The sequence below is a fragment of the Elgaria multicarinata genome, chromosome 5, assembly GCF_023053635.1.
Source record: "Elgaria multicarinata webbii isolate HBS135686 ecotype San Diego chromosome 5, rElgMul1.1.pri, whole genome shotgun sequence".
NCBI classification, from domain to species: Eukaryota; Metazoa; Chordata; class Lepidosauria; order Squamata; family Anguidae; genus Elgaria; species Elgaria multicarinata.
Window position 1 is genome coordinate 138,051,053 of NC_086175.1, and position 12,901 is coordinate 138,063,953.

The following is a 12,901-nucleotide window of genomic DNA, read 5'->3' on the forward strand; positions in this document are numbered from 1 at the left end:
ATTCATGTTTTGTCTTTTTATTGTATTTATTTAGTCATTTCAGTATTGAGCATTTTTTTTCAATGGAAAGGCTAGGTAGAAATATTTTAATAAACAAAAGCAAAGCATGTGGAAGGCTGGAAGAATATTTCCAGTCCTCTCATGCCAGCATGATTGGGGAGGGGAGGGAGGGAGAGGGAGGGAGGGAGGGAGAGAGAATGAACACAGACCTATGCATGGCCAACACACCCACACGGATTTCCTAGGCACCAACATGAGTGTTTTCACTGCCCAGGCAATGAGGAATCATAGAATAGCAGAGTTGGAAGGGGTCTACAAGGCCATCGAGTCCAACCCCTTGCTCAATGCAGGAATCCACCCTAAAGCATCCCTGACAGAGGGTTGTCCAGCTGCCTCTTGAAGGCCTCTAGTGTGGGAGAGCCCACAACCTCCCTAGGTAACTGACTCCATTGTCGTACTGCTCTAACAGTCAGGAAGTTTTTCCTGATGTCCAGACGGAATCTGGCTTCCTTTAACTTGAGCCCGTTATTCCATGTCCTGCACTCTGGGAGGATCGAGAAGAGATCCTGGCCCTCCTCTGTGTGACAACCTTTTAAGTATTTGAAGAGTGGATCCGGTGGACTAGGTGGCCTTGTCATGAAGAAAATGGGGGGGGGGGGAGAGAGACAGACGACGACTATGTATGGATTAAAATGGAATGGAGGGAGGCAGAAGGGGAGATGGGGTGTGTATTAATATGTGCTACAAGTTACACAGGAATACTCATTAAAGCACATTACTGAAAGTGGCTTAACAAGCTTTCAGATGTAAATTGGTTTTGGTAAAATGCAGTAAACTAAAATCTAATTTTAGATTGCTTGTCCCCATATCTTTGCATTGAATGTGCCTTGTCAGAAGCACAGTCAAGCCCAGAGCATGAACTTTGGCTTGAGTTAACGCTGGCCGCAGTCCAAGCTTCCCTAAACAGGGGTTATTCCTTCCTCATGCGGCAAGCCACACCCTAAAGATCAACAGGATGAAGGGAAGAGTAATCGCAAAAGGCCGGCTACGCAGCTCAGACCTGCAAGTAGGGAGCTGCTAAAAAGATCCTCATCCTCATCCTCATCCTCATCCCCACCCCACCCCACCCCACCCGGCTGATCTTTAGTGACTCAGAGGCAGGTCTGCACTTTGCATATGAAGGTCATCCCAGAGAAACAGGCTCCATCCCCATTCACCATTTTGCACCTGGTTCCCGGTTGGTGGGCCTCGGGACTCTTGTAAAAAAGTTTGTTAAAAAAAAGTGTTCCCCAAACCTGATGCCTACCCACCACTGCTGCGAAACACTTCAGACATTGAGAAGTGGGACAGAAATTAAGAAGGTTAGCTTAAATGTCAGAGATGCTTTAAGGTAGATTCCTGCATTGAGCAGGGGGGTTATATTTATTTATTTATTACATTTATATACCGCCCCACAGCCGAAGCTTTCTGGGCTGTTCACAAAAAGTTAAAACAGTTAACATTATTTTATTATTAATTAATTTATTTATTAATTACATTTCTATACCGCCCAATAGCCGGAGCTCTCTGGGCGGTTCACAATTTTTTAAAAAAAGTATACAAAATTTAAAAACCATCAGAAACATTTTTAAAAATAGTATAAGAACACCAGTATCCATTTAAAAAACAACCTTTCTGGGGTACATTAGAAAACAAACTTAGCGTCGTTAAATGCTGTTAAATGCCTGGGAGAAGAGAAAAGTCTTGACCTGGCGCCTGAAAGATAACAGTGTTGGCTCCAGGCAAGCCTCATCGGGGAGATCATTCCACAGTCGGGGGCCACCACCGAAAAGGCCCTCTCCGTTGTTGCCATCCTCGGAGCTTCCCTCGGAGTAGGCACTTGGAGGAGGACCTTAGATGTTGAGCGCAGTGTGCGGGTAGGTTCATGTCAGGAGAGGCGTTCCGTCAGGTATTGTGGTCCCAAGACATGGCTTGGAAACGTATAGGCAGCCAATGCAAGTGGGCCAGAATCGGTGTTATATGCTCCAACCTTCCTGTTCTAGCTATCAATCTGGCCACCGCATTCTGCACAAGCTGCAGCTTCCAAACCGTCTTCAAAGGCTGCCCCATGTAGAGGGCATTGCAGTAATCTAATTTGGAGGTTACCAGAGTTATGGACAACTGAAGCTAGGTTATCCCTGTCCAGATACGGGCATAGCTGGGCCACCAACCGGAGTTGGTAGAAAGCACTCTATGCCACCGAGGCCACATGAGCCTCAAGTGACAGAGATGGTTCTAGGAGAACAGCCAAGCTACGATGGCCTTATAGGCCCCTTCCAACTCTACCATTCTATGATTCTATGGAATATCGCAGCACATACATGGCCTCAAAGGCCTGTTCACACATTCTTTAGTTTGCATTATAAACCATAACCACAGAATTAAAGTTATATTTCCTGGTATGTTCCCAGTTTAGCTCTAAGAAAGCAACCATCTTGCGCTACGTGAGAGCTGTATGCAAAATGCAAGTATCATCAAGACTACCACAAACTTCATAGAATCATAGAATAGCAGAGTTGGAAGGGGCCTACAAGGCCATCGAGTCCAACCCCTTGCTCAATGCAGGAATCCACCCTAAAGCATCCCTGACAGAGGGTTGTCCAGCTGCCTCTTGAAGGCCTCTAGTGTGGGAGAGCCCACATCCTCCCTAGGTAACTGGTTCCATTGTCGTACTGCTCTAACAGTCAGGAAGTTTTTTCTGATGTCCAGCCGGAATCTGGCTTCCTTTAAACTTGAGCCCGTTATTCCGTGTCCTGCACTCTGGGAGGATCAAGAAGAGATCCTGGCCCTGCTCTGTGTGACAACCTTTGAAGTATTTGAAGAGTGCTATCCTGTCTCCCCTCAATCTTCTCTTCTCCAGGCTAAACATGCCCAGTTCTTTCAGTCTCTCTTCATAGAGCTTTGTATCCAGACCCCTGATCATCCTCTGAACACACTCCAGCTTGTCTGCGTCCTTCTTGAATTGTGAAGCCCAGAACTGGACGCAATACTCTAGATGAGGCCTAACCAGGGCCGAATAGAGAGGAACCAGTACTTCACGTGATTTGGAAGCTATACTTCTATTAATGCAGCCCAAAATAGCATTTGCCTTTCTTGCAGCCATATCGCACTGTTGGCTCATATTCAGCTTGTGATCTACAACAAGCTGAGAGGCATGTAGTTGAGAGGCATGTAGATTCTTAACACTTATCTATGTCACTATAATAACCAAAAACGTAGCACGACAGCACAACATTTGGCAATGAATTCCTAGTAGTGTAGGGGGAGTAAGTTTCAGGAGTAAGTTAATAGTAGCTCATGGGATGGCTCCTTTTAATTGCAGTTTGAGTGCAAGTGCAATACCACACCTCACATTGCCTCCCTTTTCCAACTGTGTCTTTGCAGCCATAATAACTATAAAATTACTTTACGCACAAATTAAAGCTGTGATACTACATGTATGTCCAAGATGATGGCTTCTCAATAGTACTTTCGCACTGAACCCAGCAGACACACCCAACGAGAGCCTGTGGTTTTCCAACAACCAACACTGCAGGGAGGCAAACATCATGGAATGAAGGTGTGGACGGAACAGCGGTGGCAGGGAGAAAATCCTCCCAAAGTGCAGGACACTTAATAACGGGCTCAAGTTAAAGGAAGCCAGATTCCGGCTGGACATCAGGAAAAAGTTAGAGCAGTGCGACGGTGGAATCAGTTACCTAGGGAGGTTGTGGGCTCTCTCACACTAGAGGCCTTCAAGAGGCAGCTGGACAACCATCTGTCAGGGATGCTTTAGGGTGGATTCCTGCATTGAGCAGGGGGTTGGACTCGATGGCCTTGTAGGCCCCTTCCAACTCTGCTATTCTATGATTCTATGAAAAGAGATGGATGCCCAATAGACATACATCAATTGAGAACTGTGAAGGATCAGGAGGGAAAAGTCGAAAAGTTTGGAAAACTTTCTCCTAAGCCCAAAGTGGAGGATGTAAGCGCTAAACTTTACAGCAAACTAAAGATTGAGCATACACTGCAGAAACCAGGCCCCGTGGAATGTTGCGTGTCACCTGGAAAAGGAAAACTGAAAAACTGGGAGGGGGTGGAATTAGCCTGCTTGAGCCTCCAGTATCCTGGAGAATACTGTAAGACAAGGATGGGGATCGTGTGCTGCCCCCAGATTACATCTCCCATCATCTCTAACCACTGGCCATGCTAGCCAGGACTGATGAGAACACTGAGGGCAACGGGTTTCCCAACCCAGCTTTAGGGTGGATTCCTGCACTGAGCAAGGGGCTGGACTCGATGGACTTGCAGGCCCCTTCCAACTCTGCTATTCTATGATTCTATAAGGTGAGGACAAACATCGCAGCGGGTCCCAACTTGTAGCCTCTAATAGCAAACTTGGTTGGTTTAGAATGAAAAGCCACATCCTTGTTAAGCAAACCACATAGGTGTAGTGGAAGCTCCCAACAAATATTTGGCTCTTCAGTATTATTTATTTATTTATTTATTTATTTATTTATTACACTTATATACCGCTCCCATAGCCAGGGCTCTCTGGGAGGTTTAGTAAGATTCCCCTAACTGTGAACTCAGTTGGTTGAGTGCCAATCAGTTTGGAAGCAAAATAGGGCACTCAACCAGTGGTTTCTGCAGAGTCAAAGGTGCAGACAAAGGTGCAGAGTCAGAGTGCAGACTTCTACTGTTACTTTCTACTGTTAGTTTTTCCCTACCCAGTGCCTGCTTACCCTACCCTGTACCTGTTTGCATTCTCTTCCCCTCCTTATTGTTTTACTATGATTTTATTAGATTGTAAGCCTATGCGGCAGGGTCTTGCTATTTACTGTTTTACTCTGTACAGCACCATGTACATTGATGGTGCTATATAAATAAATAAATAATAATAATAATAATAATAATAATAATAATGGTATCCGCTGTGAGCCCCAAAGAATGCTTCAAGGCTCCTTTGTATGTTTTAAATGTTCAGGTCATAGAGATGACACAACTGTAGAGTAACTCATCTCATCATCTGGATTGAAGCCAAGTTCCAGATTCAGATATACCACAGGTAAATACTTCTGTTTGCTTCTACCTTTCGTTTGTGGTGGGGGATTCCAGGTTATGGCCCAATCACAGCGATGCTAAAATCCTGGATTTCTGCATTAGCAGCCTGTGAAAGTCTATTAAGTCAGCCTACGGTTTTATTAATTTGAATGGATTTCTGCCTCACCCTACAAAATACGTTTTGCTGGTTGTCTTTACAAATACATTAACACAAAATTAAAAACAGAACATTAAACAATAATCTAAAAATTCTGATTGGGAGCTGTTGAACCGTAGAACACTGAAGGAGTTACTTTAGAAAGAGGAAGGGGGGTTCTGCTGCTTGAGCCCTTCACTCCTCATAGGAACCTGGAGCTGAGCTGCGTTATCGTTGGAAGATTGGGGAAAGGGAGTATCAAACTCCATACAGCCTTTCTCAACCTGGGGCGCTCCAGATGTGTTGGACTACAACTCCCAGAATGCCCCAGCCAGCTCTGGCTGGGGCATTCTGGGAGGTGCAGTCCAACACATCTGGAGCGCTCCAGGTTGAGGAAGGCTGGGTTAGAAAGTGCAAAACTCCTTTCCCCAGCAAGTTCAGTGCTGGCAGCCAACCCTGGTTCTGGACTCTTTACCACTGCACAACCCAGCTGGAGCTGCTTTTAAGAGGGCATGAAAGGAATCCACTGTGAGCCCCAAAGAATGCTCCAAGGCTCCTGTTCCACACCGGCTGGAGCCCTCAGCCAGCGCACACCTCTTACAGGCTGGGGATGCGATACAACGTTCTCTTGCCCAGTCCCCACTGGTTTCTGCCCTACTGGCCAAGTAGCAGAGACAGACGCTCAGGTACCTGAGTGAAGCAGCTTGCAGCTCCATCTCGATGAGGGAAAGGCCGGCCAGCTGACGACCAGTGGGGACAGCCACTCCTCCACTTTCCCAGAGTCTACTTAAACCTGTGTGCCCTGCGAGGGAGGCAGAAGAGGAGATGGCCAGGCTGTGGGGGTTGGATGGATGGGGACATCTGGACCCCTCAAGAGACCACCAGTGGGAATTCCGCTATTCTACTGTTCAGTCTACTGAATTTTGTTTTGAATTGTAAAGTGCCTGCTTTTCTTCTGGCAGAAAGGCAGGTAAATAAATAAAATGGGGTTGAAAGCACTTCAGGTTATACTCTATAAAGTCCCATTTACACTGGTGGCACTACATAAATATTTTGTCATTTCTGATTGAATAAAAATTAAAGCATGTACACGTTTTTATTTCATAACTGAGACTGTTTAGTATATGTTGAATGACTTGACATCACACTCTTCACCTTATCAACACAGAGAACAGAGTCTAAGTATAACAAATCCATACTGCCTCTATCTCAGTTTCCAGGGGATGTCGGGAGGGGGGAGGGACACAGCAAAAGGCGCTTTTCCCATGGCTTCAGCATTTTACATCTATGATGCAAATCAGCCACAACCTGGCCAGGATCCAAGATGTATCAACCAATGATTTCTCAGAGCTAGACATGTCAGGCCACTACTTTGCTAAAGAGCTCCCTCAAAGTCAACAGCCAATATATATTCGACCTTTATTCAGCCTCATATGGACTTTGCCAGGCACTTCTATCATCTGCTGGGCCCCCGGTTCAAATGCCTCCCCTTGGCTCAAGGAGCAGGGGTCTTCTCAGCGGAATACTCTCACTCTAGCCTAGAGTTGAACACTTGTTTCATTAAATCTTTGGCAATTAAGCTTGTAATGTCCTGCTGTTAGAATCAGCTTTATAGCGGGTTACTGTTATTTTGTAATGCTTGCATTTATTTTGATATATTTATTTTAGGATTTTATACTACATCCTTCAATGAAATGGTGTATTTTATGGTTGTTGGCTGCACTGAGGATTCAAAATTGGGTAGAAAGGTGGGGTGTAGTGACTAAAGTGTGGGAGTGGGAGATGGGATATCCAGGTTCTAGTCCCCACTTGGCCATGGAAACCCACAGGGCGATTTTTGGGCCAGTCACAGACTCTCAGCCCAACCTACCTCACAGGGTTGTTGTTGTGAGGATAAAATAGAGAGGAGGAGGATTACGTTCGGCACCTTGGGTTCCTTGGAGGAAAAAGGGTGGTATATAAATGCAATAATAAAAAATAAAATAAATATAGCAGGTGTATTAAATAAATGGCAAAAGCATAAGGGGGTCTGGGGGAAAGATGAAGTTGTTAAATCTCCATGACCCCAATCCCCTCTCACTCTTTTGGCATTAGAATATTTGTTTTCAGAGCTGGCCAAAACACTTATTTTCTAGCGTTCGGCCTGCATGCTGTGTGTAAACCTGTCACCCTTGTCTTAAAGAGCTCAGAGACAAAACCAATGAGCATCTGACTCATGACTGGAACAACTGCTACCACAACATTCTGCAATACCTCTGTGGACTTTAACCCATTGTTCAGAAGACAGAAAATACGGAGGGAAAGTAATCTATCTCCAGACTTAAACAAGCTAGTCGAATTCACCCCAGAAAACAGACATCCTAGAGTTCAGACACTATAAGAAGTACCTTGAAGTAGGTAAACACCTGGGTAAGTGTAGTATTTTGCAAGGAGAATCCTCCTGTTCATGGAGAATAAGGCCATCAATAGCTACGAATCATGATGGCTATATCATGCTAATGGATAGACCTTTGGTTTGGTTCAGCATGGCTCTTACATTTGTCCTTTTACAACTGTCCTCTTCTAATTCACAAATGTAACTCGGTCAACAGCCACAGACTACAAGAAATTCCATGCAAGCAAGCGAGTGGACTAGCAAAGGATGGAGAGCTCCATCCATCCTCTGTGCCCAGCACAGAAATGCGTTGGGCTTATGCAAGAGGGATGGTGCTCACAATTCCTCCTCGACTGGATGCTAGTAGGCTAGGAATTCTTTTGCGGGCTTATTTACAAGCCTGAAAGCTTCCATTTATGCAAGTGCAACACTCACACGGTTCTTTTCGGAGTCTCTTTTAACCTCATAACTCCAATGGAAACCAAGAAATGCTGTTCCACCCATACGCTGCAATTCAAAGTAGGCATAAGTCCAGAACCGCTAAGAGTCTATCCAGCCCTGTTAACTCTGGGCTGGAGGGAGACATTAAACAGACACATTTGAGACAAGTGTTGAGGTCAACATCCTAGTTGGAGGGTCGCTTGTAAAACACACAGGGTCTCATCCAAGCCCACATACATATTTCTGGCTAAAGCTTTCCTGAAGGAAGATCTTTCGAATACAGACTTGAAGGTAGTCATTTGTCTGATCACCAGTGGGAAAAAATTGTCTCCAGGTACCAAGACGGGAAAGGTCATGTCAACTGGAGTAGGGGCATTTCAGGCAAATTATGTGCCAAAAATAACTAACAGAGGCATGTGGAAGACTAGTAAACATTCACATGGGTGAGGTACCTTTTATGGCCTTTTTGAACAATATGCTGGTTAGTTGGTTATTGAGATCATGCAAAATACAAGTCTCAGGTGGATTATTACCATAGCAATTCTTAAATTTTACATCATACTACTATTCCAATTTGCTCTCTTTTTGGACCACATTTACTTGTATTACAACTACTTGAAAAGCTTCTTTTTTTAAAAAAAAAGTCACTCCTTCTGCACTCCGTTGCAGGTGTAACAGACGTGTGGGGTGAAAAGAAGGCAATAAATGGATCGTTTTGAGCATAGGTGCTGCTAGTTTAACCAGCTTCATGTCACTGAATGTTCGGCAGACAAAATACTACTATTTGAAGCCATGTGAGAGAAGCCATTCGAGAGGTTTCTACGCAGCGACTGCTCCACACAAGCAGACAAAATTTATGGCTGGGATACAAAGCAGGCAGGCTTGGAGTCCAAGGTGATGCAGCTCTCAAATGCTGCTACCACTCAGAGCAGCTGCTATGAGGAAGTCTGTCAAGCAGCCTCCCCTCTTATTGGCCTTAATGCAAGAATAGGCCCAGAATAGCAACATCTTGACTGAAATATCTCCGTGAAATAGAGCATATGTAAACCTATCAATGTTCCCCCATTTACCTTGACCCTCGTTGCTCACAGCTGAGGGCTCCTTGGAAGTTTCCACTGCAGCGGCATGGACTGCTCAAGCAAGTCAGCTGCTTTTCAAATATTAAATATCTTGACTGAAAAGCCACTACCCTGTCGAGCAACACTCACAGCCACAGTGAAGTGGCTTTTCAGTCTAAAATATTAAACTTTTAATATTTAAACAGCAGCTAGCTTGCTTGAGCAGGCCACCCAGCTACGATGGAAATGTGAGTATCATCCCTTCTAATAGCAAGCTTGTGTGGTTGAGTGCCTATCAATCTGGAAGTGAAACAGTGCACACCAAAATAAGATAGTGGTTTCTGCATACTGAGGGAACTCCCTAAATATGCAAAAGTGTATGTTTTAAAGGGAAAGGGGGAAAGTTTAAAAACCCCAAATGACTATGGTCTTCCAGGGGTTGCAGAATCCTGAGGGCATAGATATTTGAGTAATTGCAGATAGCTCTCACTTCTGTCCCAGTGGAAGAAAAGAAAAGGAACCAGAAGTCAGGCAGACTATAGCCCTATTCCGGAATTCAATCTACACTTGAAGTAAACATGTGTCAGGAGTGGGGCCACGCCAAGTAACTCCACCCAACATCACATACATCACGTAGTACCTTCCTGTCTGTGCATACAGTGCAAGAGTCTGCGGAGAGGAGGACTCCATGTCCACAGCTGTACATGTTGGAGGCCCATCTCTCTGCAGAGGCTTGCACTGTACATGTGTATGTCAGGGGGATGGAGTACACGACATGGGAGGTGGAACTTACTCAGCCCAACCCCAGTCCCAACTCACCCCTTTACTTGAACAGTTAAGTTAAAGACAACAACAAGACTAATTGAATCTACCAGTTAAGTCTATTGCTGAAGTCAGTGGATATGGAAGACCAGGCAGTCAGTTAAAAAGGGAAAGAAAATGGAGAATGAGAAGAGTGAACTCACCAGCTCAAGCCCCTAGCCGCTTGTAGTAAGTTTCTGGGAAGGAGCAATTGGGATGAGGGTTGAGGGTTTTTTGTTTTTGTTTTTTTTAAAAACACCACATCCCTCCCTACACCATACATGGCTATTTTGGGATGAAAGGGAAAGAGAGAAACTTTCCCGTTTTCCAAAATCCTCCCCCTCCCCGCAAATGCTCTATAGCAATAAAATGCTCAGGTTGGGGCTGTCAGCCTTATGGCATTATGCAGTACAGCAGAATAAGGTGGAGGAGCGAAAAGGTATCCCTTACCCATTCCCCCTTCCTGAGATACCTTGGCCCAGGCCACACACACACTGAACGGTTCCTGTTCCAGGCTGTCTCAAGGCCTAAGGGTAGCGCTCCTCAGGTGATATACAACAACACTTTGTTGCAGAGACACTGGTTTTCCTCCATTTTCTTTGCATACCGCACACCAACAGAATCAACATGTACACACACTCCAAGAGTACAACATAGAGGTTCCTGATCCAAACACTCGTGACTTAGGCCTAAACTGGCCATGAATTTTGCAAAGTTCTGTGGTTTTTGGCAAAGCCTCGCATATTCTATTTGCTATTTTATTGTTTTACTCTGTACAGCACCATGTACACTGATGGTGCTATATAAATAAATAATAATAATAATAATAATATTCCCAATTGCCTATAGAGAACAAACAGATGCCCCACTTACAAAAAAAAACATAAAAAGAGCCCTGATGCTGGATCAGACCAAGGTCCATCTAGTCCTGCATTTTGTTCACACAGTAGCCAACCAGCTGTTGACAGGAGACCCACAAGCAAGACAAGAATACAACAGCGTCCTCCCACCCATGTTCCCCAGCAACTGGTGTACTGCTTCTGATACTGGAGGTAGCATGGAGCCATCTGGACTAGTGGCCATCAACAGCTTTCTCCCCCTCCTCCAGGAATTGATCCAACCCCTGTTTAAAGCCATCCAAATTGGTGACCATCGCTGTATCTTGTGGCAGTGAATTCCATAGTTTAACTCTGCACTATACCTCCTTTTATTCGCTCCTCCCGTGCTTTACGGAGACTACCAGCCCAGAAAGAAAGAACTCTGCACTCCTGCTAGGCTCCCCCCACTTGAAAGAAGGGAGGACAAAAACCAGCAGCAAGGAATGGAACAAGGCGGGCCGCAGCATCTGAACTCCGAAAGGCGGGCCCCGCCTTGTTGAGCGCCTGCCAGCGCAGGTTTCAAACAGGAGTTGCAACAGCCACGTTTCCTGGGCATCTCTACAGCATACGCAGCAGCGCTTAGGCGACTTCCAAAGCCGTGCTCTTGCGCAACGGATCCCGAAAGCAGGGGAACAAAAGAGGCGCAGCCTGCTCCTTGCCGTGGCTTGAATCCGGCCACTAGTAGGGGCACGGGGCGGGCGAGAGAGGAGACCAGCGAGGCCGCGCCACACGACGCTGCAGGCTGCGTTCATGGCGGCGGCGGCAGAGCGCGCCATCAGGCCGCTTCGCCTGGCCAAAAGGCACCGCGGGCCCAGTGGGAGGCCGCGCAGCGAAGACGCGCTCCGGCTCCGGGCAGGCCCCACGTGCGCCTTGTGGGGGGGGGGGGTCTACCCAGCCCGTTCGCTCGTGTTGATGCCCATTTCCCCTCCTGTCCCTCCAAGTTCTGGCGTAGATTGAGGGGAGGGAGGGGGAGAGAGACAAACTGGAGGGGGCGTGAGCCCTTCGCAAGGCGCCCGTTTGGAAAGCTCGCTGCTGGGGCTCCCACGGGCAGGCGCCTCTCCAAAGCCCCTCCAGATCAAGCCACAGGCCTGGGCACGGGGTCGGGTGCGTGGGGTGGGGGTGGGAAAACGGGGCGCCTTGCCAGGCCCAGAGGCCCCAGCCCCGCCACTCCAAGGCCGGCCCCTTTCGGAGCGCGACCAACAAGGCGAACGAACGCCCGGATGTTGGCGAACCCAACTTCGCCCCAGCAGCTCCAGCGGGGAGTTTATTCGCAAAGCACAAAAGGAGGGTGCGGGAGGGGAGGCAGGAGGCGTCTTCGCGGGCCCTCTCCCAGCTGCGCGACTCGGGCACGCGGGGCAAGAGGCTGCTCGCCGAAGAACAGAACAGAAAAACAGCCCAGGCCAGCCAGCCCCACTCCCCTCCCCTCCCCTCCCCTCCCGCTGGTGTGCAAATCAAACACGACAGACAGACAAGAGAGCAAGAAGAGAGGGAGGGAGAGAGTCTTTGTTCAGGCCTTACCGGACTTCTAAAGCCACAGTTTCTGGGCGCCAGATTTTTAATCCGTCATTAGTGTTTGAAACCAGGAGAAGAAGAGCCGGAGGGGAGGGGGACGCGCAAGCGCGCGCGCGCACAAAAGAGAAGAAAAGTTGTTGCTTTGCTCCTCGGCCTGGCGGGTTGACAGCAGCGGCGGCGGCGGCGGGAGGCGGAGGAGGTCCCTCCGCACCACCAGCACTGGCGGCAGCAGCAGCAGCAGCCCCTCCTCCCCTCGCCGGGCCGGGAGCCAGGCGGACGTCACAGCGAGGAGTCGGCTGGCTTTAAAGGCGCCCGGCCCAGCGAAGGAGCGGCCCTGCAAGCAGCCCTGCAGCTGCCTGGACTGAATCCCCCGAGCGACGTAGGGGAGGGGGCGCGCCGGGCTGCCACCCCTTCTCCTCCGGCCCCCTTCCAGCGCGCCAAGCTGCCCTTGAACAAAGGAGGCCGCGCAACAAGGCGCATCGCTCTTGTTAGTCATTTGGGGCACCGCCGGGCTCCTGCCTGTCTGCGGGCCGGGAAGCCCTTAATTGCCACAAGCAACCTGGCCAAGGGCTATTTGCAAGGCCTACAAGGCGGAGGTTGGCTGGGGTTTTGGCAAGAA

General features: G+C 47.8%; 1 protein-coding gene across 5 annotated transcripts in view; it reads right to left on the reverse strand.

Moving 5' to 3' along the window:
- NUMA1 (nuclear mitotic apparatus protein 1) overlaps positions 1 to 12,457 on the reverse strand; it is a 75,165-nt gene extending 62,708 nt beyond the window's left edge. For all 5 annotated transcript variants that reach the window (XM_063127349.1, XM_063127348.1, XM_063127350.1 and 2 more), the window contains exon 1: positions 12,289 to 12,457. The gene's annotated coding sequence lies outside the window, so the exon portion shown is untranslated. The remainder of the gene's footprint in view (positions 1 to 12,288) is intronic.
- Between the last annotated feature and the right edge of the window lie 444 nt (positions 12,458 to 12,901).